General features: G+C 44.3%; 2 long non-coding RNA genes across 3 annotated transcripts in view; one reads left to right on the top strand and one right to left on the bottom strand.

Moving 5' to 3' along the window:
- Nucleotides 1–23,774, bottom strand: part of LOC142569036 (uncharacterized) — a 41,288-nt gene extending 17,514 nt beyond the window's left edge. Inside the window, exon 1 of the long non-coding RNA XR_012825620.1 lies at nt 23,561–23,774. This is a non-coding gene — a long non-coding RNA (uncharacterized LOC142569036). The remainder of the gene's footprint in view (nt 1–23,560) is intronic.
- LOC142569040 (uncharacterized) lies at nt 4,327–15,294 on the top strand. 2 transcript variants are annotated; one of them, XR_012825623.1, is made up of 3 exons: nt 4,327–4,504; nt 5,426–5,561; nt 14,522–15,294. It is a non-coding gene; the product is annotated as an uncharacterized LOC142569040 (long non-coding RNA). The 2 variants fall into 2 exon arrangements; XR_012825622.1 differs by lacking the exon at nt 14,522–15,294 and adding an exon at nt 12,027–13,718.
- Nucleotides 23,775–27,741: the final 3,967 nt, after the last annotated feature.

Here is a 27,741-nt window from a genome sequence, read left to right as displayed (position 1 = left end):
TTTTTGTACATGTCTACCATTCTCTGACATTGTTTTGTTATCACGTGGCTTTGTGAATCTACTTTTGCGATTTATTTTTCTCGTTGTGTATACTGTTGCTTCAGGACATACATATATCTATGTATATATTAGCGTTTTCCTTAAACAATTATTTTTCTTGTGTATACAGTGCCAAGTCTTTACTTTCTTCACCTCTCTTCTTTTGTCTGTGTTACATCGTGCTGCCAAGCAAGGCATCGCTATAAATCTGCACCCCCTTGCCCATCTTTCAGTTATTCTGCACTGTGTGTAATTCATTACTGACCTTTATATATTCCATGTATCTTCCAAATTGCTTCTGAACATTTTACACAAGAAAAGCTTTAGGTCCGTGAATGAAACGTGAGCTCCACTTTCAGGGCCTCTATAAGTGATGGATGCTTCTTCGTAATCTGTGAGCCAGAGATGAATCCTGGGCAGCCTCTACAGGGGGGCCCACGTCAAAATTTGCAAAAGAGAATAAGGGGGACCTCACTGCACACTATGAGTGCTAAAATGCGAGCATTCTCAGGGGAAGCCTGGGCCTTCAGGACTCGGACTCTGCCGGTGCTGCAAGCTCATTTCATTCTAAGCCACGGCGAGCAGGCACCATACGCAATTAGGCTATGCACAGATACTTGTGTAACTAGCTTGGTACCACGTTTTTGTGGTTTTCATATGTTTTCATTACTTTCACTGTGCTAAGGCAGTCAATGTGTAGTAATACAGCTTTATGAATGCTTGTGCCTATAATATATTTTATGGGGAAAATAACTGTTAGTGCTTTGCTTGTAAGGATGCTTGTTTGCAAATTAACAGCCTCACATGCATTAAAAGAAGGTCCCAGTGCTGCAAACAATACTCTCGCTTGTGATTTTGAGGCGTCAGTGATGAACTCTGAGCATGCATACTTCTATTTCAGTTCTAAGTATTGCAGTTGCATATATGCACACCTAGCACATGCTTGGAAGCTTAAGGAATAAGGTGTCGCACTCTTTGCATTGTTACTGTTGAGGTGGCAAATGCTTAGCATGGGTCATTAAACGATTTCCAAGGATCGATCTGTCCAAGATCTGGCAACAATGCTCTTAACATGCATTGTGAATGGCAGTCTGCATGTTGGCTGTGTAAATAGCTCAGAGTATTTGACATGCCATCTACTACAGTGTGGCAACAGTGTTCGGAATCTGAGTGAATGTTAGCACGAGGCTACTAAGTGGCGCACTTGACTGGGAATGCAGAGGTTGAGGGAGTAGAGGGGAGGTGGGGGGGGTCGGGGCTTTGCCAGCCACATACAGACATCTTGGGGAAGGGGGGATGTGTCCTTCGTGCACCCCCCCCCCCTTTGTATATGCCACTGACGTTGCTACAGGAGTTGAGCACTTGGGGCATATTTCTTAGTCAGCTTTAGGCAATCCCTAAGCCCAAGTGATGGATTGTCTAAGGGCTGCTCCCGGACAAAATCTCTGAAGAGATATTTCCTGTGTCTGGGTAAGGTCACAGGCAAGGAGCAGACTTATCGGGGAAGTAAGGCACTATATACGTGTCCCACCAGAGGCAAGATTCCAGTGCGTGGTGAAGAGCATGGGGATTACAGTTAGGTTAGATGGAGGAATACAGTTAGGTGTCACAAATGAGGCAGTTGATTGAGCCAATTGGTCTGCCCAAATGGTTGAACCAATTCCATCTGTGTGCTTGTACTCAGTGCACCTCAATACTGAGATGTAAGGAAGTGTATAGTCTGTGAATTTATTGACAGATTAGTAGCATTCTTAACTGTAACTTGTTTGAGCTGCTTCACTGCAGTAAGTGACTGAATCTTTTATCATAAGTGATAGAGAGGGACTTGCACTATTGTGATGTTGGGTGCTGTACAGGTGGACTAGATGGCATCATGAGAGGCTTGCAATGCAATTCAAGTAGTATGGTGAGTTGGGCATTTCTGCCTTGTACGTGACGAAAAAACCAATAGCGGGGTGAGATGGACTCACATAGTTTTGTTGTGCTCAGCATGTCACAGATGCTTATTTCTGGTAAGCCTAACAAGATTCCATAGTGCCATGTTGTGTAACAAGATTTTTTTATATCTGCAAATATGTAGTTAGAAAGAACCTGATGGGGCTCAGTGTATACCGATTGTCATTGATCGTCAACTTGCCCTCCCTAAAGCCGCATTGATACGGCTTATTTAGCTTTCTAGAGAGTGTACGAGATGATGCGATTTATCATTTTCTCGAAGACTTTGCATAGACAGCTACAGTAAGTATCACAGACCTGTTGCTAGCTGCCAAAGATGGATCCTAATCTTGCTCCTTGAGAAAAGGAATTACAACGGCTTTCTTTTTTATGCACAACGAAGATGCCTGAAATGACTGCAGATTTTGTTTTATAATTTAAAAAATCATTAGTGTTTCAGGATGCAAGTGTTTTAATATCTTGTGTATGTATAATTTCATCAAGTGCCAGGGGCAGACTTATTACAGAAATTTAAGGAGGCTTTAAGCTCAGAATGATAATAGCTATAATGTGAAGCATACTTGAAGTTTGCTTGTTTTCGTTCAGCAATTTCACATAAAAGAATCTTAATAATGTGCGTCACTATAGGAAATAGGTTCGAAATGTGAAGCTCCCACCCTCCCCAGGTGCATTCTTTGCCTGACCTCGTAATGTGTTCCCTTAATTGGTAATTGGCCAATGGCAAAGCATGGGTTTCCTTCTGTTTAAGCCTTCCAAGCTCAACAAGCAACCACGACTGGGTCACCGTACCTTTCATTATACATTATCTTGAATACATATTCAAGATCTTCGGGACCGGCCCAGTTTACTATTACTCTTTCAAGGATCCGCTCAATTTACTCGACGATAAGCACGAGGACGCGGCTAATCCCGGGAACGCAGGAAAAGAAAGCTTCTGTTTATATAATTGAGCACAATGGTGGCGGCCGCATCGGTTTCTCCGCGATCCGAGTCAGTAATATTTGCGCAGCTATGATGACATTAAGACGCACGGCGCTGCAGGAAAAGGGGTGTCAAAACTGGTTCACTGGTTGCTTCGATCTCGAAAACGAATCGTGGTGGCCGACTTTTGTGGTAGACAGCTAGCAAAGAACTCGTAAGGGCCCGACCCTTTGAGGAAACATTCGAGTGACAGTGCGAAGACTGCAGTTTCACGTATCCGTCACACTGAATATAAATCCATATTGCGGCGTTCGGAGACTGCTGTAAACACAGCGTGTGGCGACGTAAACGTGGGCCTGTACGCTTGCAGCGCTTGTCGTCTGCTGCTCCAGAGAGGAAACGGGGCAGAAGCGTGCGTGTGCTTGCGGCCCCACCACATTCCTCGGGCTCTCGGGTGACGCACGAGAAGCTCAAAAAAAATTGCTTTCCATCTCTGCAGGCACGTGATAGATAGCATATTTTTCTGCCTTGTAATGTTGAACACTGACTATTATTATAGAGAAACGCTTGACAGTATAGTTGAAATCTTTTTGCGTTGATGTCTTTAATCAAAATGTGTACATTAATGAACGCATAAGACAACTTTCTTTCATATCTTTGCAAGTTAAACGCATTGTTTAGTAAGATTTGATATATTTCAATTGTTTTTAGTTTTATTAAAGTGACGTCACTTCCGTGCGTTGCAGGAGTCGATTCTGTGTGGAGTCGTCTGGGGAGCACCGCGTTGCACGAGACGCTGCCCAAAAAAATTGCTTTCCATCTCTGCAGGCACCTAATAGATAGCATAATATTTTTCTGCCTTGTAATATTGAACGCTGACTATTATTATAGAGAAACGCATGACAGTATAGTTGAAATCATTTTGCGTTGATGTCTTTAATCAAAATGTGTACATTAATGAACGCATAAGACAACTTTCTTTCATATCTTTCAAGTTAAACGCATTGTTTAGTAAGATTTGATATATATCAATTGTTTTTAGTTTAATTTATTAAAGTGACGTCACTTCCGTGCGTTGCAGGAGTCGATTTTGTGTGGAGTCGTCTGGGGAGCACCGCGTTGCACGAGACGCTGCCTCTTTATTTTATAGACCGTTTTTCGTAGGCGCCGCCATATTGTGAACGCAGTGGCGCCGCCTATGAGCAGCGCCATACTGGCTTGGGTGAAAGCGGTCTTTTGCATGGCAGGCATAGAGTTTCTCACTATAACGTGAACACCTGAACATCGCCCCCGAGGGCTCCGTGGTCGCTGTGCATGCGTTAGCTGAGAGAAGGTGAGAAAGGAGGACAAGTTGGCTTTACCGGATGTGACGTCAAATTGTTGTTTGTTTTTGCTTTTATGAAATAACTACTCTCGAACTCAGACGGCATGGCTCGCGTCTCGTTCGCGCGCGTACGTATAGATGTGGTCCACTTTTAGTTTTTGGCGAATGCTTAGAAGCTTCAAGTTGCGGACACTGCGGTGGGCCAGGGCTTGATGACATTTGTTGCCCAGCTGCTGGTGCTACCGCGACGTACTTGGAGCAACGGTAAGTGTTGTGCGATTACCCGTTCTCTTGCTGACACGTAAAAAAACCGGTTGCGCATTCGAGCTGTGGTCGATGTGATCTCGAAATTCGAAGGAACACGAAACGGTTGTCGCAGGTCGCGCAGTGATCGCAGTATGATTTATTCGTTCGTGCCTTCAACACTGCAGTTCCTACGCGTTGCACTGATGTGAAAAAATGAACAAAAAAACAGGGACATCTTCCACGCGCCAGAAATGCATGCACTCAACTAGCGTGGATGTCGTCCCATGATGTTTATCGCGTTCTTAAGTCTATTTTTCTCCATCTCTATAGGATGACTACGCTATGCCCTTCTTATTTACCCATGCAGCGTATTGCTGCATTTAATTACCTTTCTCACTGCTGACCGCGGTATGGGCGTCAGAGGCCTTCATTCGTTGCAGTGAGATAACGAAAGCGTATTTCCTTCACTTAAAGCTTCTTAGTAGCTCCTTTGCGAGCCGAGGAGTTAAATCATACAATGCGTACGTTGTGAGCGAGCTGGTAAACGAAACCACTTCACTGCTGCTGCTACTATCACTTTTACGGGAACTTTCAAAATTAAACATATATATATTAGTATGAATCGGCTCACCAAGCTTTATATGCACGTCCGTTGCTTTCGTTCATAGATCATGTGCGTAGCTTTGCAACCGTGACCGATATTGTAAGAAGACAGATGACACAAGTAATGTGTCTACTTTAATTGTTGCCTGTGCTGTTTTTAGAATAACAACCAACTCCGCGCAGTCGTGCTGTTTACAGCTAAAACGTGTTTTTTCTTGTTGCATGAGGAACATTTGCTTCTAATTGTGGCAGTAACGTTGTAAATTTTCTTCGGCCCAGATCGCTGACTGTGTGCAAACTTGTCTAATTTGTTTCACTTTGCTGCTGTCTTTACAGCTTCTGCTTATTTACTCTGCCTGCACCTTATATTTGTTGTGTTTATCGAGACCTGGCCTGTCTCTGCCTCGTTGAAGACAAATGGACACAAGTACTGGTTGCTGTTGGTTTGTTTGGTTTGCTCAGTCTGAGCGTGGTATGTATATCCATTTGCTAAAAGTGTATGCAGCTGCGTCTAATGCAGGTACTGCTGCATCTAAAGGTAGATTTAATAAGTAGTGGTTTGAGCGAGAATTAGTTGGTTTGAGTGATGTATAACACCAGAGAGTTATTGTTCTAGAAAGGTGACAAAGCTGGTCCACAAATTTAAGGTATGGAGATGCTTAACCATTTAAGTGTTCTAAGTTGCCATGAAGTATTACGCACATTTAAAATTTCAGTTGCAAAAGACATAGTAGAAGAAGAATCCAGAGGATTTGCTGCCAGATGTCTTGAGACAATAAATTGTAGAGAAAGCATTATAGTGTGAGCTGCCAATGATTGTCGTCAGGTCTAACCCATTTTTCCATATAGTCACTGTTGCTTCATTGTCTGTTGCCATCACATGCTTGTTATAAACAAAAAATTGAGCTGCATGATTCCCCTGATTTTTCTCGCTCATAAGATACAAATGTTTTGATTTCGTCTGCCTTGGGGCCTCATGGTAGAAAACGAGTTTTTATTAGCCAGTTGTCAGCTTCTAAGATCATGTGCTTTGTAATGTGGGTGTTTTAAAGGATGCTACACGTCTGCCATCATAACTGTGAGTGCTGCTGCCTAGCACTCCCACGGCTATGCTCAGTACATATGCGCAGCTATCCAAGAAAATTGACATTGGGACAACTGCCGTTGAAGCTCACTTGGTAGAGCATTGCAAGCACAAGGCAGAAAACGTGGGTTCAGCTTCGTTGTCTCTTATGCAAAGCATTATCATGAGCTGTCTCCTGGCTTCTTCGTACATCCAGTCAGATAGGCTCAATAATAGTTAGTAATGTGCCTGATGGTGGGTCGTTAATCAGGGCCCTTAGTGCAGCAGCCCAATTCTTTACCCATTAGGCTAAAGATGCATGCATAGCGCGCCAGATTAATCTCATTGGTTCTCTCCTAGCAGCTAATTTTTTCAGATGTTATGTGACACAGAGTTTGGGATTCACCCGTTTCAGCTCAGATGCAACAAAGCAGGTGTTGTGTCTATTTCAGTGAGAAGTGTGTGCAGTTGTTTTGGTTTCTCTGTGTTGACGTAGTGTGCTTTGTATTTCATGTGGTGTTAGGCATTACCTCAATTGCAGCTTCAATGCTGTGCCCATAAAAGCAGTTGTAGGTAGGTGCTCAGGAGTAACGGGAAGCTCATTCTTCCTCATTCGCTCTTGCATACAGCAGGTAGTGCGTCCAGTTTAGTGCCATGCACCTGTGTGGGGCATTTCCTTGTTCTTATTCTGCTGATGTGTTGTACATAGGGGGAAAGTCAATCCTCTACATCATGGTTGTCAGTGCCGCTGAATACAGTGCAGTCTCAGTCTCGTTGCCTTGAAATGTCATAAGAGGTGACATCTGGGGGTAAAGTAAACATCTTGCTGTACCTTGTAATCGGGCATAGCCAAGGTTGTGGTTGTGCAACCCAAGGATCCTGGAACTTTCTGTGGGACCAATGGCACCGATGTTGAAAAGTGGGTGGCTATGTACGAACGTGTGAGTGGAATCAGCAGATGGGACCCCACGTGTGTGCTAGTTAACTTGTTGTTCTACCTAAGAGGCACGGCAAAGGTGTGGTATGAAAACCACGAAGAGGAGCTAACCAGCTGGGACCAATGCAAAGAGAAGTTGACAGAGTTGTTTGGCAAACCAGCCGGCCGTAAAATTGACGCAAAACAGGAACAGGCCTCCTGTGCCAAATCCCCCACGGAGTCCTATCTCTTGTACATCCAAGACATGCTGGCACTTTGTCGTAAAGCAAACCCGATCACGACATGACAGAAGCTGAGAAGGTCGGGCATGTGCTTAAGGGTTGCTGACGACGCCTTTAATCTGCTCATGTGCAAAAGCTACTCTACAGTTAATGTTATCTTTAAAGAGTGCCGACAATTCCAGCACGCCAAAAGCCGATGCGTCTTGCAACCATTCGCCACACTTCCCACTACTGCTGCAATGCCAACATGTGAAGATCAACCCACACAGCAGCACGCGTCGCCATCGGAAGATGTGGTGGGAATCGACGTGAATTGGATGCGATGGCGCCTGCATTTCTGTTCGCCTATCCCTGATGCTACAACATTTTCAGTCCCCTTCTTACAAGCCATCATTCACCAGGAACTTGAAAACATTGGCTTACGTTCTGTCTGTGCTGTTGCCAATCCCAGAGCTAACAAACGCCCTTCTGCTATTTTTGCTCCACCCCAATGCTTCTCTCCGCGTTATCGCAACCTGACTGAGTATAGAACTGCGGACGACCAGCCGATATGTTTCACCTGCTGCCGCATTGGTCATGTCGCCTGATACTGTCACAACTCATGGCCCTTAACACTTCTCATGCCAACCAACCTGAGCCGTTTTGATGAAAATGCCCGCAATGTTTCGCCAATCGTCGAATCTAACAGAGCCAACTCTGCTAGGAACATGTGGTACAGTCGCTCACCATCGCCGCACGGACACCAGTCTCGTTCACTGCAAACACGTCGCACATCTTCGCGTTCGCCACAGCCACGTCGCCTTTCGTCCCCTGTGGTGTTTGGCCGCATCCGTTCGTAAAACTAAGAAATGCAGCCCTCAGAGGAGGTGCATTGCCTAATGCTGCAGCAAATCCTCTGTCTATGCACACAAGGAGAAGTGTAATTGGCGTTCAAATAGACAGCATAGCTGTCCAAGCACTCATTGACAGTGGAGCCCGCATACCTGTGATGAGTGCTAGCCTGCTTAGTCGTTTAAAGAAGGTCCTCACCCCAGCAGCTGCCAGAGTGCTTCATATGGCTGATGGTGGAACGCTGGTTCTTGAAATGTGTACTGCAAGTATAGCTGGCCGCCCTACTTCTGTTCTCTTTACTGTGAGCAACATCTTCCCTCACAACGTTATCCTAGGATTTGACTTTTTATCCACTCATTCTGCTCTCCTCGACTGCACGGCCGGCGTTCTTGAGTTAGAACTGCCACAACTCGCCGATGCTCCGAGCACCGCCCCACCACACTTGTGCTCGCTTCGTGATGTGCGTCTGTCACCCGAAGCAGTTACTTACGTCACTTTGACCGCCCAGCCACAGGTTCCTGATGGTGAATATGTGCTTCGCCCCATCATCGATGTGCTTTGAACCAGTCACGGTTACTAATAATGACATTGTTTTACCTCTTCTGAATTTCAGCCTGTGCCCTCAAGTGATTCCGGCCAGCATGTTCATGGACAGCGTTTCTAGTGGTCCTGAATTTGATATTGAGAGTCTGAATTGTGAGAGTTGTTTATTAGTGCCAATCGCAACGGCCAGCTCTGGTTCCTTAACGGACGACTTTGTGAAAATGACTGCACTTAACCTCACCTCTGCATAGGCCAGGGACATACGTCTCCTGCTTGAATCGTACAGTGGAATATTTGATTTGGGCAACAGGCCTTTAGGCTGAACACCTGTTGTTCACTACCATATAAACACTGGAGACACAAATCCTATTTGTCAGCGTCCCTATCGTGCATCGCATGCTGAACGTCGAGTCATCCAATCAGAGGTGGGCAAAACGCTCCGCAAAAGGGTCATCGAGCCATCAGCCAGCCCTACGCCTGTCGTCCGTGTGAAAAAAGAAAGATGGTGCCTGGCATATTTTCGCCGATTATTGCCACTTAAATGAGATCACGTGAAAAGACGTCTACCCACTACCATGCATCGATGACGCCTTGGACCGCTTGCACAGAGCTAAATACTTATCGTCCATCGATCTTCGATCCAGCTACTGGCAGATTTCGGTTGATGAAATGGTTGGAGAAGACAGCCTTCATCACACCGGATGGCTTATATCAATTCAAAGTCATGCCCTTTTGCCTATGCAATGCTCCTGCGACATTAGAACTTGTGATGGACTCTCTTCTACGATGCTACAAATGGACCACCTGTCTTTGTTACCTTGACGAAGCTGTTTTTTCTCCCATGTTGGACAACCGCCTTACCCGACTAACTGCCATTATTGCGGTCTTCTGAAAAGCTGGCCTCCAACTCCACGAAGTGTCAATTTGGGCGCCGTCAGATTACCGTGTTGGGGCACCTCATTGACGCATCCGGTGTCCAACCAGATTCGGAAAAAGTTCGCGCCATACGCAGTTTCCCTGTGCCACATTCTGCTTCTGATGTGCGCTGCTTCTTCGGCCTGTGTTCTTACTTTCATCGTTTCATCAAAAACCTTGCCAACATTGCGGCTCGGCGCTGCTTTCACCCGTCGCTACGCACACCTCATCGGCCAATCGAACAGCCCTGATTGTGTACACTGCCAGGTGCCCGAAACACTGCAACACGTACTGTGCGACTGCCCAGCATATATGCTGGAGCGAAGTTGTCTGCCAATGCTGACAGCGTTGGCAGACAACTACTGTCAGAGGAAGCTATCCTCGGCCCATGGCCTGACACTGCAATTTCAATGCGTGCAACAAAAGTATTGAAGTTCCTGCAGGACACCAAGCTAGATGAGCGGCTCTAGCGAGGCAACTGTCTCATGTACATAAGCACTCACCACTTCTCTTATCATCATCATCCATCCCAATACTTTCACTCCCCTTCCTTCTTCCCCAGTGCAGAGTAGCAGACTAGAGCGCACTGGCTCAGGTCGACCTCTCTGTCTTTCCTATCAATAAATTCTATTCATTCATTGCCAACATTGCTCAGCCTTTGACAGATCAAAAAGAAGAACACGCCATGCTCATGGGGCCCGGAGCAGGCTCATGCGTTTGCCGCTCTCATCAGGTTTCTGACCACCCTTCCCATACTTGCCCACTTTGATCCATCTGCACCGACCGAAGTCCACACTGGCGCAAGCGGCCATGGCATCGGCGCTGTCCTCGATCAACAACAGAATGGTACGGAGTGCGTGATAGCTTACGCCAGCCGCCTGCTGTCACCTGCCGAGAGAAATTACCCCATCACCGAGTGGGAGTGCTTCGCTTTAGTTTGGGCTGTCGTCAAGTCCCGGCCATATTTGTACGGCCATACATTTTTGGTCGTTACAGACCACCATGCACTCTGCCGGCTGTCTTCCCTCCGGGACCCGACAGGACGGCTTGGTGGCTGGGCTTTGTGGCTCCAGGAATTTTCATTTATTGTCAATTACAAGACTGGATGCCTCCACAAGGACACTAACTGCCTCTCGTCACCCCGTGGATCCACTTGATCCTTCTGTGCATGATCCAGTGACCTGCGTGAGGGCTTTCACTGACATGACTGACATGCGCACCGAACAACAATGCGACGAGTCCTTACAGTCCATCATTGCCGGAGTGCTATCACTCCGACAGCACTGACGGCACATGCCACATGTTCTTGCCGCGCAACGGCATCCTCTACCACCGCAATATGAACGCTGATGGCCCTGAGTTGCTCCTTGGCCGTCCTCATCATCTGCAATCTGTTGCTCTTGAACAACTTCACGATGCACCGACAGTGGGACACCTTGAAGTTTTGCATACATACAATCATGTACAACGCCGGTTCTTCTGGCCAGGTCTCTACTGCTTTGTGCACTGTTATGTCGCAACTTGCGAATTGTGTCAGTGCCGGAAGAAACCTCCCCTACCACCTGTCGGATGACTCCATCCAGTTGAAGTTCCCTGTGAACCGTTCTCTCGCTTAGGCCTTGACTTACCTGGCACTTTTCCGACGACGACTAGAGCTAACAAGTCGATTGCCATCGCTACTGATTGCATGACACGCTATGCGATAACAAAGGCGTTGCCGACTAGTTGTGCAACAGACGTTGTCAATATTCTCCTCCACGACGTCATTCTCCACCATGGTGCACCTCGACAGTTATTACAGACCGCAGCTGCTCATTCTGGTCTTTAGTTGTCGACGACCTCGTCCGCTCTTGTGCCACTGAGCACAAGCTGTCCACCGCCTACCACCCACAAACAAACGGTCTTATGGAATGTCTTAAACGAACAATCACAGAGATGCTGTCGATGTAGGTCTCCAACGATCACCGCGACTGGGACACCACGCTGGCCTACGTGCCGTTTGTGTATACTTGTCCCAACGTGACACTGCAGGATATTCACCCTTTTATCATTTGTATGGTTGCAACCCCACTTTGCCCTTTGACATCATAATCCCTTCTGTGCCACGTGTTGCAACTGACCATGCTCATGAAGTCATTGATCGCGCTCACAGGGCATGTCAAGTCGCCCGATCTCGTTTATTAGCCCCGCAGCATATACCAAAAGAGTTATGACTGATGCCATCGCGATGTTAAGTTCGCACCAGGTGCTTGGATGCTCCTTTGGTCACCATGTCGTCGAGTTGGCCTCTGCCAGAAGCTTCTCTCTCACTACACAGGGCCTTATGAAGTCCTGAGTCAAGTTAACGATGTAAATTACGAGATTTCGCCACTTCAGTTTGATGCATCCTCAAGTCTGACGCCTGTTGACGTCTTGCATGTTTCGCAGCTGAAGCCATACTTCACTCGCAATTCTTTGCCTACCATGAGCCGAGACGGCGCTTCACCACCCGGGGGTCCTGTTATGGAAGAATGAAAAAAGAGAGGAAGAAGACCGCAGCACGCTGGCTGCTGCGTGCTGTTGGTGGTCAGCCATCTTAACTACTCTGCCTCATCTTGTATATTGACACGTGTACTTCTTTACCTTTATCGGGCGACCACTTCTCGCCGCCTAACAAATGTTATCGCATAGGACGCGCCTGCATGTAAAAGAAGTTTCTGGAATGTTATCGATGGTCCCGTCCACTGTCTTTCACCGCAACTTGTGTTATCTGATTGCGTGTGCGCGCGACGCGGATAATGTGAAACTTTGTGGAAGGCACACGGGTTCCAGCGATTGCTTTGGAACATTCGACGACAGATGTATAAAAGCCGACGCGCTTGACCCGCTCATTAGATTTTCGATGACCGCCGATCATGTTCGCCGCTACCATCCTTCTTTGAGTGTAGCCTCTTTTGAGGGCACAAGTTCGCCCAATAATACGCTCGTTTCGTTAATCATAGTTTTGCTGCCTTCTCAACCGTTACTACCACGTGACAATATATATTGTAAATACAGTCTTTCTATACTCCCAACATCCCCGTAACAGTATGCTTTGCCTCTGGCATGTTCATGATCTCCGATGGTATATAAAACTGTGATGCAGACTAAGCTTCACAAAGAATTATGTTCCGTGTCTTCCTTACAGGCTGCTGTGTTTCAGCTAAATCTGCTTTTCCTGTGTTCAGTGGTCTTGTCGCTCAATTAGTGCTTGCCTATTTCTGTTACACTACAACCTCTCTTCTCCTCTCTCCTCTTGTCCTCCTGTCCTTTTACACTGCTGCAAACTTTTAGATTTCAATACTCGAATGATTAATACAAAGATTGATGCTACCATATTATATGTGACGGCAATAATTTAGGTGGACCTGAAACTAAAGGGAAAAACAACAAAGAACAAAACAGGCATGTGTGAGTAGGAATAACTTCCTTGTGACAAAACTGGCTCCATGCTAAACTTTGCCTCAAGGAAATTGGTCTTAAAAGTCTCAAACCCATTTGCGCATACTGCATAAGCCAAGTTTTCCACTCGTCAAAACAGCAGCCGCCACAAAGTGTTAGGAAAGAGGCAAAGAAACCATGCCTTTGCAATCGTACTCTCCTCACAAAGCTTGTGTCATATATGCAATCACTCACCATACACAAACACATTGGTCAACACTGCAATGTTTGGAAGAACCCAAACTAACACTATGTAGCCATTTACCTGCAGTATGCCTCCTGTAACATGAATCCCCACTGTGCTTGTAATCTAGATAACTTTTTTTAATTTCTCAGGCATTTGGTGGTAAAGGCCAATGCATTAGACAGAAATCCTGCTACACTGCAGCAATGTTCAGAATGTAGTATGAGGTACTCTGTCTGGCTGGAAGTTGAAGATAGAAATTATATTAGTCGTTAAAATATAGTAGCCAGTATTGAAACTACACATGCACTCAAGGCTGAGCCACATCATGAGAACACAGAAGAGCAGACACACACTTGAGCTGCATTGTGTAGCTTTACCAACAAGCCCTGCTGTACACTGAAGTAAGGCATGTTTCGGGCTAGTCAGCTCGTAGCTTCAGCAAAATTTTAAACTCTGCGAGGAAGACAGGACATGAACAAAAACATAGATGCATGCACAAAGTATAGACTTCCGACTGGCTTTGTTTGGTGAAGGCAAAGAATTTATAAGGTTCTTCAAAATGGCAAAACAAAGAACATTCGCAAAGAAATTGTGCACGAGGCAGTGACAAAAAATAGCAAGGCCACCTGTGCATTAAGAGCGCAGTAGAGTCCCAATGTGCCCATCTAAGAATTCTATTTCTTTCCTTGATAGGGATCAAGAAGGTGAGCTAACTTAGTTGTCACACCTTTTAGCGATGTGGAATGCCTTGATGACTTCTCTTTCTGTTCTTGAGTTTGCCTTCGAAAGGAATTTATTCTGTTCCTCATAAGGCAGGCAGCTTTTGCTGTCGCAGCTCCTGCACTGCAAGAGGAGATTCTCAAGGAAAGAATTAAAGTCTTAGATGGGCACATTAAGACTCTCCTGCACTCTTAAGGCATACATGGCCTTGATATTTTTCATCAATACCTCGTACACAAATTATTTGCAATTGCTCCTTGTTTTGCTATATTGAAGTACCTTATATATTCTTTGCTTTCACAAAATAAAACCAGTTGGAAGCCTGTGCTTTGTGTGCGTCTATGTTTCAGTTCACGTTCTGTGTCTTCCTCGCGCAGTTTAAAATTTTGCCTAAACAGTTGTATAGCTTGTGTTTACGAATTAATATTATGATGACTGGAGCACAGCAATGGTCTAGTGGCATATAGTGTCGACATAGTATAGAGATGGTACTAAGTTAAAAATTTGGAAATGCCATAAATTGTGCAATCAACCCTTATCCCTCGGTTTCCTACAGCTGCAGAGCACTTGACCACTGCAGCAGTCAGGCATGCTGTATATTGAGCAGTGCCAGGAATTGCGAGATCGAGAGAGGCTGCCACTAGAAGTTCCTTGGGCCAGGTGATAACTCAAATACATTCAAATATTTGTATATTTCACTATATAAACCTTTGTAGAATGAGGAACTTTTCAAGGGTGAAGTTGTTCCACACAAAGAAAAACTATCACTAAATAGTGACCGGTTCCTTTTGTTTTGTACACCAGATTGCATGTACTATTTGACATTGCTTACTGACTCTTAATTATTCTCGCTGTCCAATACAAGCATATGCACTCACATATGTTTTCAAACAAAACTATTGTGTGGAGCCATGTTTGTAGTGGAATAAAATTGGTCCCAATACAGGGCTTTGTGGCACACCAGATCTTACTAGCGAACGCGGAGAAGAAAGTTAATTAGTAGTTACAAATTGGTACCGGTTAGTTAAGAATTTACTAATACAATTCGTAGTCCTGTCAATTCGAAGTTTGCTGTCGTTTGTGTATCGGACCAAGCTGATGTCCCCTGGCCTGGGCGGTCCCTGGCGCTTCACCTAGTGGTGGCCTTAAAAAATAGCAGCGTGGCACCAGTGGTTGCATCAGGATCTAGGCTCATGAAAATAGACAGCAACGTGCACAGGGCAAGGAGTTCGGTGGCCTGGTACTCGTCACATTTGTGGAGAACACTATAGTTTGTGCGAGTCCTAGCCCCTACCTAGGGTACCAGTCTGTGCACTGCGTGTGTGTGTGTGTGTGTATATATATATATATATATATATATATATATATATATATATATATATATATATATATATATATATAATATGTTGTGCAGGATTGCTCATTGGCAGCACGTGCTCATGCAGCAGCTGACGGGCCTTCGATGTGTTTCGCCCTGGTAGTGCAGTCGTCCTTGTGGTTCTAGAGCTGTGCTGGCATTGCCCAAGAACAGGATGTATCGGCATGGTGCAGAATTGCAGAGTGGGGGCGCTCCATTCTATTCCCACTTTATTCCTTCAGAGTTGTGGTTTATGTGATTCCAGTCCTTTTGTCGGAGTTCTGACAGTTGAACCATTCCCACTCCTTGAGTGGTCGAACTAATCTACTCCAGTCCTCCAATTACAGTAAATAAAACGCTTTCTGTATAATTACTTACTACTTGTGCCCCGATGCGATAGCGTAGAGGTAGAGCATCTGCCTCATGTGCAAGAGGACTGTGGTTCAAATCCCGGTGCCACGCAATTTTCCACTGGATAAAAAAATCCACATGTTGATACAGCTGTATAAACAGGCCTGGTGGCCTGACCCCGGTGACCAGAACCGGTAATGCACTCCTTCACCAGAGCAGGATTGGCCACCTTGGTGCAGTACTTGACCACAACCTTCTATATGAATAGAACAATCAAACCCCGCCCTCAGTCCCCAGCAGCTACAAAGCAACTGACCATTGCGGCGGTCAGACCTGTGATGCAGCAGAGCGTGCTAAGAATCTCTGAATCTGGACAGGCCGCCATTGGACTCTGAACCTGGCAATGTTTAACGCTAGAACGTTTTCTGGTGAGGAGAGTCTAACAGTGCTATTGGAGGAATTAGTGGGCATTAAATGGGATATAATAGAGCTCAGTGAGGTTGGGAGGACAAATGAAGCATATACAGTGCTAAAAAGCGGGCACATGCTGTGCCACCAGGGCTTAGCGGAGAGACGAGAACTAGGAGTCGGATTCCTGTTTAATAAGGATATAGCTGGTAACATACAGGAATTGTGTAGCATTGACGAGATGGTGGCAGGTCTTGCTGTGAAACTTAATAAGAGGTACAAATTGAAGGTCATGCAGGTCTACGCCCCTACATCTAGTCATGATAACCAGGAAGTCGAAAGCTTCTATGAAGACGTTGAATTGGCGATAGGTAAAGTAAAAACAAAATACACTATACTGATGGGCGACTTCAATGCCAGGGTAGGCAAGAAGCAGGCTGGAGAAAAGTCAGTGGGGGAATATGGCAAAGGTTCTAGGAATAGTAGGGGAGAGTGATTAGTAGAGTTTGCAGAACGGAATAATTTGCGGACAATGAATACCTTCTTCAGCAAGCGGGATAACCGAAAGTGGACGTGGAGGAGCCCTAATGGCGAGACTAAAAATGAAATAGACCTCATACCTTGTGCTAACCCTGGCATCATACAAGATGTGTACGTGCTCGGCAAGGTGCGCTGCAGTGACCGTAGGATGGTAAGATCTCGAATTAGCCTAGACTTGAGGAGGGAAAGGGAAAGACTGGTACATAAGAAGCCGATCAATGAGTTAGCGGTAAGAGGGAAAATAGAGGAATTTCGGATCAAGCTACAGAAGAGGTATAGGGCTTTAACTCGGGAAGAGAACCTTAGTGTTGAAGCAATGAACGAAAATCTTATGGGCATCATTAAGGAGTGTGCAATAGAAGTCGGTTGTAACTTCGTTAGACAGGATACCAGTAAGGTATCGCAGGAGATGAAAGATCTAATTTTAATACCACCCCTTATACATAGCTTTCATTGATTACAAGAAAGTGTTTGATTCAGTCAAAACCTCAGCAGTCATACAGGCATTATGGAATTGCGGTGTAAACGAGCCATATGTAATGATACTGAAATTTATTTACAGCGGCTCCACAGCCACCGTAGTCCTTCATAAAGAAAGCAACAAAATCCCAATAAAGAAGGGTATCAGGCAGGAAGATACGAACTCTCCTATGCTATTCACAGCATGTTTACAGGAGGTAATTCAGGTACCTGGATTGGGAGGAATTGGGGATAAGAGTTAATGTAGAATACCTTAGTTACTTGCGATTCACTGATGATATTGCCTTGCTTAGTAACTCAGGGGACCAATTGCAATGCATGCTCACTTACCCAGAGAGGCAAAGCAGAATGGTAGGTCTGAAAATTAATCTGCAGAAAACTAAAGTAATTTTTAACAGTCTCGGAAGAGAACAGCAGTTTACAATAGGTAGCGAGGCACTGGAAGTGGTAAGGGAATACACCTACTTAGGGCAGGCAGTGACCGCGAGTCCGGATCATGAGACCGAAATAATCAGAAGGATAAGAATGGTCTGGGGGTGCGTTTGGCAGGCATTCTCAGATCATGAACAGCAGGTTGCTATTATCCCTGAAGAGAAAAGTGTATAACTTGTGTGTCTTACCAGTACTCACCTACGCGGCAGAAACCTGGAGGCTTACAAAAAGGGTTCTACTTAAACTGAGGACGACACATCAAGCTATGGAAAGAAGAATGATGGGTGTAACGTTAAGGGGATAAGATGAGAGCAGATTGGGTGAGGGAACAAACGCGAGTTAATGATATCTTACTTGAAATAAAAAAAAATGGGCATGGGCAGGGCATGTAATGAGGAGGGAAGATAACCGATGGTCATTAAGGGTTATGGACTAGATTCCAAGAGAGGGGAAGCGTAGCAGGGGGCGGCAGAAAGTTAGGTGGGCAGATGAGATTAAGAAGTTTGCAGGGACAGCATGGCCACAATTAGCGCATGACTGGGGTAGTTGCTGTTTATTCAAGCATTTTGTAAATGTGGCTCGCTTTTAAGCACCCTTTCTTATGTCTAAAAAAAACAAATGAACATCCAGTATTCTTTTTTAACTTTCACTAAGCTTATCGTATAGCTCAGTGTTAACATACAGGTTAAAATACAGTATTTACAGGTGAGGTTACAGAAAGCAGTAATAATTGGCAGTAAACACTGCTTGGATGGTGAAAAACGTGGGAATCAGGTCATTTTATTTTTGACAATTTTTTTTGGCATAGGAGGCTAAGCAAATGGTGATGTAGCAACACTGTAAAGACTGAATAAGATGGATGTGGAATGCCTTGATGACTTCTCTTTCTGTTTTTTATTTTGCCTTCGAAAGGAATTTATTCTGTTCCAGACAAGGGAGGCAGCTTTTGCATCTGCTACAGAACATCGGTGGATGTTGTGTGAAGCACTTTTTCCATGCTTTTTCACTACCTGAGCAAGGTAACTTTCTTGGTGCTTCATCACGCAATTTATACAATCAACTTCCATTAATTCTACCCTCACGAGACTGACGGGTCGAATTAAGATGCAAAAACCTGCTGAAGCACCGTTGATTCATTTGGCAACATGTGCTTGAGTAACACGCCTCTGAAACGAACATGTATCAAATTTCTATTTGTCCATAGTATAAAACTAAAGTAGAAATGACTTAACTCCGAACCAAAGTAGATACCTATGCGTACCTGATTTTTTAGAATGGCAGCTGATTTTCTAAAGCCAGCTTCGCCGTATTACAGCCATGATATGTTGTAAAGCATATGAATGCTACAACCACGGTTTTAGTTTCGCAATCGATTGCACAGCTAGGCAATTTTCGTCTCAATGTCCTTCGAAAACAAAACGTGTTCGTTAGAATCAGATAAATACCACAATCAGACATTGTCAGCTACTGTTACTGCTTGAAAATGTTTCTTGGGTGGGTCAAAAATAGGCATTTCAGAGAGGAGATGGCATTTGCTTAACGCATTCACTGTCCCCTAAGCTCTACTGAGACATACGCTGCCACTAAAAGGGGTCGTTATTGGGGTCTGGTCAAGTTCGCATTATCCGGCGAATGCCAGTTTTAGGATCGAAATGATGAATGTTTAATCCCATAGAAATGCATGGACGTCGGCCAGGTTCGAATTAACTAAAAAAAATTAAATTAACCGGAGTCAGATTATTGGAAGTTTACTATACACCCTTTTCTGTTCTCCAAGAAGTTGCCATTTTAATATGTAGTTTTCTTCTATCGGTGTGGCAATGGTGCTAAATTTAGCATTTGTTTGAATCATCCATTGTTCCAAGGACAAGCTACAAAGTAGGGGCACACTTTGAGACTTGAAACATTTCCACATATAAAGGCAGGGCATGTTAACATCTGTACAATTAACATAAGTTGGCTGTATTGTCTGCATAGCATGTGGTTGCTTTTTTGGAATGTGGTCTTTCTGTAAAACAAAGTTGCATTTGTTTCAAATAAATTGCTGAACCATTGCTTGTGTGTTTTCCTGTGCTCTCTGTGCTTTTGAAAGTGCAGTGAGCAAATGCAGACTGAAATGCACAAGGCTTCACTTTATCATGCCAGGAAGCATTTTGGCTTGACAAAGGAGCCTTAACCCCTTCCATGCCCACACTTTCTGTATAAACACATCAAATGAAAGACAGTGACCTCTTTTCATGTATTTTAAAGCCTGGCAGTGTTAAAGACAGGGTGAAGTTGTACAAATACAATTTACTGTTAAGTATTGCTGCTAAAAACCTCGTGCTTGTGTATAGTATATGCATGCAGTGCTGGCTATGCCGTGGTAGAGCCCTGAAACAGCTTTCACCACACTGCTTGCTATAGCATTGCTGTGTTCTGCAACCTGAGGTCAAAACTATAAATCTCTAGAAGTTCAGCAGCACAATTGACAGCTATTTCCGTATGTTCGATGCACTCCTGGCCAGGGACTTTTCGTCCTGTAGGCAAAATAGATGGCCGCCTCGGACGCTGTTTTGGAAAGAGCGCAGCGTACCTCGAAAGCTTGCTCACAATGCTTCACCAGCAGGTTTTGCCAGCGAGAGTGGAGGGGGGCACAATAATTTGACTTTACATGGTATGGCACAATACCTTAAAATGCTGCTGCTTCTGGCTTCTATTTACTATGACATGCTGGTGCACCTCAACATGGAGCAACCCCATCTTACTAAAATTCTGAATTCTTCTACCAACATGGTGTGGTGTGGCTATCTATGATCACTGTATAAAACCGGAGCAAACAGCATGTCTAAAAGTACAAAAGCTGGTATAGCTGTAATGAATGACCTGCAGTCATCCGAAATGTGCAAAATCAGAAGAATTGGTCAAACTCAAACACTGCAGAGTTTAAGTAGTCCTGGCACAATTTTTTTCTTATGTGTGTGTAGCTGTCATTCAGTTAACTATACTACAAAACTTCAAATTCCTTCTATGCGCAACAAATATATCCTTAACGCCAACATTTAAACATGTGCCAAAGGCAGTGTGGCCCCATAATCTGGTGACAACATTGCATGGTAGGTCACAAACAAATGATGCATGCTGCAGTTGTTCATGAGTAAGCCATGCCATTACTAGGTCATTGAAAACTGAGCATGTTAGGACCACTATGCAGCACAACATTGGTCTTTCTGTCTTGGTGCACACTGTGGAGTGGGTGCATGTTAAAAACCTCAGGCGATTAAAGTTGAGCCGGAGTCTGCAACTATGGCATGCCTCGTAATCGTATCGTGGTTGTGACTTATAGAACACTAGAATTAAATTAATTTTAATTTAGATGTTTGAGAAGAGTCATAAGAAAATTTATTTAGTGAAGCAAGTCTTAGCACACATTAAGAATCGCTCAAAGCACACGCAGCTTTCAGTGGCATGGTGTGGTCATAAAAGCTGCCATTTGGAACCAGATTAATATAAAAAAATTCAGTCCAAGAGTTTAATGTCAGTGCACCTTACATGTAAGCATGAGGGACACATCTTTAAAGGCATCATCTAAATCCTGTGGAAGTATTTATTGGTGAATATCAAATGGGCCCTACATCTAAGGAAGTTATAGGGTGCTATGATAACAGGAAGCCACAAGATTTTTGTTGTGCACTCTTCCTATAGAGACAATATAGGGCAGCAACAAAATAGTTGGGCCTAGTGAAGAATTCATTCAAGATCCTTGCCAATTTGGCAGGTTCACTATGATTAGAGATAATGAAGGCCAAGCACCTTGAAATGCATGCCCAAACCTCATCAGCATTGCATCACTTATTTCAAATAACTTTCATTTTGTCATTTTGCCAGATCAAAAGTTCTCAAAAACCTGCTTGACTGGTTTCAAGAACTTTTCGAGAACAGTTTGGTTCCATTCAAATGCAGCATTGTCAGTCTTTAGTGAACTAGACCCATCTTTACTGATATGCAATTAGGTAGATCAAAGCAGATGCTGTCAGAGTGCATGTGACAGAGTGTTTGGAGTGGGCATTCCTGGGTGATGTTGCCAAGAAGGGAGTTGTGAGCTTAATGCACACAGCAGCCATAGCATATGAAAACCAGCACTTTACTCATTTTTTAGATACCGCAGGGCTTGTGCTAATGCTGGTCATAGTCTACTATAATTTCTAACATATATTGCCCTTGTCATGACAAGTTATTTTTATTGTCCAACAATATATTCCCTCTGTGTACAATCAACATCTCTGCCAAGGACAACAGAAACAGTATGTTCGGAAATGCAGAATTCTCCATCTGCGGAAGTGGCTAGCTGACTGCCGTATAAGGTGCTTTGTGAGCTGGCATTGATGTGTAAATCTCAACTCACCTGCAAGCATACAAAATAGGCTTTGGGATACTTTTACCACAAGAAGAGAGACTAGAATGACTGTTGCCTGTGATATATGGCACATACCCATGACAAGGGATCGGCTAGGATTCCCCATGAATACAACATCAAATAGCTCTATATTCCCACTAACTTGATAGTACATAATACTGATATGTAACAAAAATAAACAACAAAGTAACTGAAAAACGAACAGGTCTACTACGATTGAGCCACAAGGGGAAAGATGGAAACATATATGTTAACTGTATGGAAAAAATGTGCCTAAGATGTCATCTTTCCAGCAGCAACAATATGATCATGCACAAACTAGCATTGCTCTTCAGGCACACCCCAGGCTGCTCACACCATATTCTACAAGATTTGAAGCCCAACAGGCAAAAGGGGTGAATACCTTCAGCATAAAAGAAGAAAGTTATTCTATTCCATATCCTCACATGAAACACAGCAATATTGTTACAAGCCATTTTCACACATTGAAGGCATCAGCAATGTGATGAAGACAATTGAAGCACTCGTGTTCTTATTTCCATTCCAATACAAACCTATACTTGGTCATAATAAGGTGCATGTGCCAAATTCAACCGTGTACTGTACGTTATGAGGCACATGGAACAGACATTCCAAGGAAGTGAAATATTTGTAATGCAGTTACTTAATTTGTCCAGTCAGAAGGGCAATGCGCTAAATACAAAAAAAAAAAAAAAAAACCTACAGGCCCACTATGCAATGCTTTTGCCAAACTATCCAAAACTTCAATGTGTGCAAGTCCACAATGACTGCAGGAAAAGAAGTAAACAAATTTCGTGAACATGGAATGAAAAAGAAATGTTGCGACAATTGAGAAATGAGTTCTTTGCTTTCTAGTGGCACATGGATAGACAGTCGGTGGGCAGAATTAGAACTTGAACTCATGCCAGTGTTGCAGGGGCAAATACCACTCATACTTCCGAGAAGCGTCGGTTACAATGCTGAGTTGGAAGGGAAACTTTACAAATACTTCTTCGGAAGTTCAAGCATCTGACCAGTAAGTAGTTGAACATGACTAGGGGAAATATGATCAATTTCACAAATAGCACCATTCCAAAAGAACTGGCACACTGCATTGATTTCTCAGGTGAAAACTATTTTTCTAAAAGCCTCTGCGCGCGTTAATACAACCTGAGGCAGCTTAAATCTAGGTCACATGGAATCGAAAAATACAGCAGCGGCCGTGTAACACTTAAATTTGCTATCTCGCGAACATGAGCGAAAACATAGATCAATTTCAAAAGGTTTGCTCGAAAGGAAAACTCACGGCCGTAACGCTGCTGCCCATCGCCAGTTGTGTGAATAAAAAAAAAACAAAAAAACATCTGCACGGTCAATAGACACTTCGTCGGTATTTGAAGCAGATCGCTAGTGGATATCAAGAAATGTGCACTGGATAAGAGCGAAACATCTAACCGACTGTCTGACGGAAGTAAGGTTCACAGGATAAGTTTTCTCTATGTGCACCGATAATGCAGCACGTATTGTGCAATTATATCGCCCGTAATGCGCAGCAATTGCCGCACTCGATTGAAGTCACCATCGCAGCGACGCGCTATTTATTTCAGGACCACGAAAAACAAGGTATTCACCTAAGTGCAGCGGCGGTTTACCTGTCGGCGAGCCCCTAACTCGCATATGACGAAAGCAAATGTCACGGAGTCCAAGCCCACGATTGCTCAAGTCGAACTGCGCTCGCGCGAATATCGCGCACATTATACGCTTTCGACATGCACAAAAGCGCGCCAAGCGCGCGCAGAACGTCTTGCAGCCGACACGACGGCAATGGCTAATCTACGTTCGAGAGTAGCTCTTTCAAAAAAGTAAAAACAAGTAACAATTTGACGTCACATCCTGCGAAAATGAGTTGTTCTCCTTTCTCACCTTCTCTCAGCTCACGCATGCGCAGCGATCACGGAGCACTCGGGGGCGATGTTCAGGTTAACGTGAACTCTATGATGGCAGGTATACGCTTGGCGGTAGGTTCTGGCGTTTGTTTTCGCGGTCGTGCGGTGTATTTAGTATGACGTGCGTCTTCTACGTGGTAAACGGTTCTGTGAGACATGCTGAAGTTGTGTAAGGCGTCATGGCCGGAATTTCAGCTGGCGTTGAGGTGGACGGAACACGCAGCGCGATGTGTGCGCGCATATTTGAGCCTACAATCAGCATTGGAGATGAATTAATTGTGTATTTCTGAATGTTCCAATCACTAATGTGACCTTATTGCAGTATTATCCTCTATTTATAAGGGCCGCCGTTCCTGCGACCCGGTCGCAGGAGTGGAAAGGGGGGGTAAGCGTTATCGTGCCCTGGTCGTTCGAACGCTTAGGGCCCGAAAGCGTTAGGTTCACCCAAATAGTCGCTAAATAATGGTTTGGCTTGGCTCCGTATATTATTTTTAAATAGGTGGCGCTAAAGCGATGAATGCGACGATCGAGCCATGATCGAGCCCTAAATCGGTGCTTCCGTTCTGCTCGTGCGGTCTTCGCCTGTGTCCGTGGCTGTGGAGGAGTGATTGTAGCTGTTTGATGTCGTTAAATGTGAGAGCTTGTGGCGAAGTGATTGAGTATGGCCGTAGTAGTTCTGCCCATGTAGCGTTTTGCGGACTTCACCGGTGCCTGTGACTGATCGTGTTGCCCAATAGCTTTGTGGAAAGCGACGTGGTTTGTGTGGATGTCATCGCAGCGTTTGCCAGCTCCATCATCGGTGGCCCGTGTGCCAGTTATTGATGGCGTTGCCCAGTAGCTTTGTGGAAGTTGATGTACCTTGTGTGGATTTCGTTGCCGCTTATGACTGCCTTAATTATAGGTGGTCATGTGCACGCTGCCTTTTGAAGCGCGTCCGAGCGCGAGAAACTTCGCCGATTTTTTTGTAAATAACGTGGACGTCTCGAAATGTTAGCTAGAAATCAACCAGCAGCAAGCAAAGTCTTTATTTTGTGGTTTTTCGAGCTTATGCTCATGCGAACAGAAGAAGGACAAAAGGTCCGTTACATAATGTCAGTTCCATAAAATCAGCTTTGCCGCAATACAGTCATGTTATGCGGTGAAGCATACGTAATGTATTGCGGTAAAGTACATGAAAAAGTAGGCAGGGACCACTGCGTTACTGGGGCGATTTTCTTGTATTATGGTCATGGCCGTGCGCGAACAAGGAAAAATCACTGTCGAAGCGCATGGCACAAACCTTGCCAATGCTTCAATTGGAAAAAGAAAGAAAACGAATTGGAGTGGGTGATGCCAAAAACAAAGCCTTGACTTTTGTATTATCAAAGCAGTTCCGAGAATGGCCAATCATATTCCAAGCTCCTGCATTATTTATGATTGTTTAAAGTATATGCATATATTGTGCACCAGCCTTAGCACCAATTCCAATGTACTTTAATGATGTAAGTTTCATAACACGTGGCAAATATATAATTTGTGCTGTATGGTGTTGTGCTGTTTATAAGCGGCTGCTTTCATCTGGTAATGTGTACATTGGCTGGAACAGTTGATGCATCCTCCTTATAGAACTCATTGAAATGTGAACCACCTGTCAAGCCATCATTGCTCTTGCAGTTGTACACCAGATTTCACAAACATGGGGATAGTTATGATATAGAAAGAGTAGCTGAGGCTTAACATGTCCACATGCATGCACAGGATTGCGGGAGTCGACCATCTATCTCTCTAACTCAGGTTGAATGTGCATACTTGAGTAACATGTAACACTTGTTGGGTGTCAGGTTTCTTTTATTGTTAGCCTAGTTTGTGTTTTTTCTCCCATTTGTAGGTTTTAGTGTGTGTTGCTGTGTATGTATATAATTGCTTCCAGAGTGGCTTTCTTGTTGCTAATAAATTTAGAGAAGGCAGCGTTCTTCATTTTGTGCATCAGACAGCAAGTGAGCATGTTTCAAAGGATGTTGGATTTTGTTGCCATAAGCAACAAAAAGGCATGAGCATATAGACTGCTTGCTGGAGGTACTATTTATAGCATTAAGGATATTATCATGCTGATAACTCTGTGCACAATAATTAGAAAGATCACATCAGGTCTGATATGTCTTCTTGCCACCATGAAATCTTGTCAGATGCATAACACGGGACATATACCACAGATCTTGGCCAGCCATTCTCATTTGTGGTCTCGACCTCCTACCACTGAGCAGACTGGTCCAAGAGACAAAACATGCAACTTTTATCTGATTAAATGTAGTGCATGTTGCACAAAATTAGATGTCAGGTGTTATTGTTGACACAGATACATATCTGTGAGCCTCATAAACTAATGTCAAAAGAAAGAGAGTAATACCCATGAAATGCACTCTTGGTAGGATGGCAGGACCATTCTCTTGCAGAGTTAAATAACAACCATGCAGCAATATCATGATATCAAGCTGAACAATAATTCACTCCAAGAATAGGTTTCTTCATGCAACATTGCACTGATAGTCTTGAAATACAATACCCATTGCTAACAGAAGGCCTTCCAAATTATGCATGACAGGAGGGCATATTTTAGGAAGCAAGAATGAAAACGGAGCCGGCTAACTATGAAAGTTGTTAATGCAACTCTGCAGAAGTTAGAAAAATGAACCAAACGGAGTAGTTTAAAAGTAAGCGGTTTAGAGACAAAAGGCCGTTTTATTCCATGCCAGAAAAGCAAGCAGAGGTTGAAATGCTTTCCACATACATACCTTCAAGGTGCATGTACAGGGTCTGTCCTGAAAGTAATGTCAGTAAGGCGATTAAAAACCATTTATTGAATTTTTTGTTACAAAAAGTTTAAAAATCTTCAAAATACTCTCCTTTTGTGTCAATACATCGGCTCCAGCGAGACTTCCAGCTCTCGGAATGCGTTGTCCTCCTCCGGAATGGCCTTTAATGCTGTGGTGCTAGCTGCTTTAATCACGTCCGCTGTCCCAAAATGATTGCCTTTCAGGGGTATTTTGAGGCATGGAAACAGAAAAAAGTTGGGCGGGAGCCAAGCCCGGGCTGTACGGGGGCTGGGGGATCGTTGGCCCCACTGCATTAACCAGGTAGTCGGTGACGATGAAGGCACTGTGGGCCAGCTCATTATCGTGGTGCAACTTCCAGTTGTCTGCAATGTCCGTCCGGATATGTTGAACCCTGCGTTTCAGTCTTTCAAGGACATCCACATAAAACTTGGAGTTCACAGTGGTTCCAGGTTCTTTAAACTCATCATGAACCAGTCCGTGGATGTCAAAAAAAAAACAATGAGCATGATCTTGATCTTTGATTTGCTCATCCTGGCTTTCTTCTGGGGAGGGCATGAGTGTGTGTGCCACTCAGATGATTGCCTTTTGGTGTCCAAGTCATATTCAAATACCCAAGTCTCGTCTTCTGTAATGATGTTGTCCAAAAATTTTCGCTCACGTTTGCACATGTTGAGATTTTCTTGGCATGTTTCAACGCAGCGTGACTTTTCATTGTCAGTGAGCACTTTTGGAACCATTTTTGTGCACGCCTTCCGCATGCCAATATCGTTTGTAACAATTTCATGAACTTGAGTTTTCGAAACGTTTAACGTGTCGGCCATTAAACGAACACTTAATCGTTGGTCTGAGTTCAACAGTTCTCTCGCTCGTGTCACATTGTCAGTCATAGTGGTCGTAGATGGCCATCCAGCGCAGTCCTTGTTGTCGCCCTCTTCCCGGCCTTCCAAAAGGCCTTGTGCCACTGAAACACTTGCCGATCTGACCAGGCATGTTCTTTATAAGCAGTCTTGAGCATAGTAACAGTTTCCGCAGCGGTATTGCCAAGTTTCACAC

The sequence above is a fragment of the Dermacentor variabilis genome, unplaced genomic scaffold, assembly GCF_050947875.1.
Source record: "Dermacentor variabilis isolate Ectoservices unplaced genomic scaffold, ASM5094787v1 scaffold_38, whole genome shotgun sequence".
Classification (NCBI taxonomy): Eukaryota; Metazoa; Arthropoda; class Arachnida; order Ixodida; family Ixodidae; genus Dermacentor; species Dermacentor variabilis.
The sequence above is the reverse complement of the archived record's forward strand: the minus strand, read 5'-3'. Positions and strand labels throughout refer to the sequence as shown.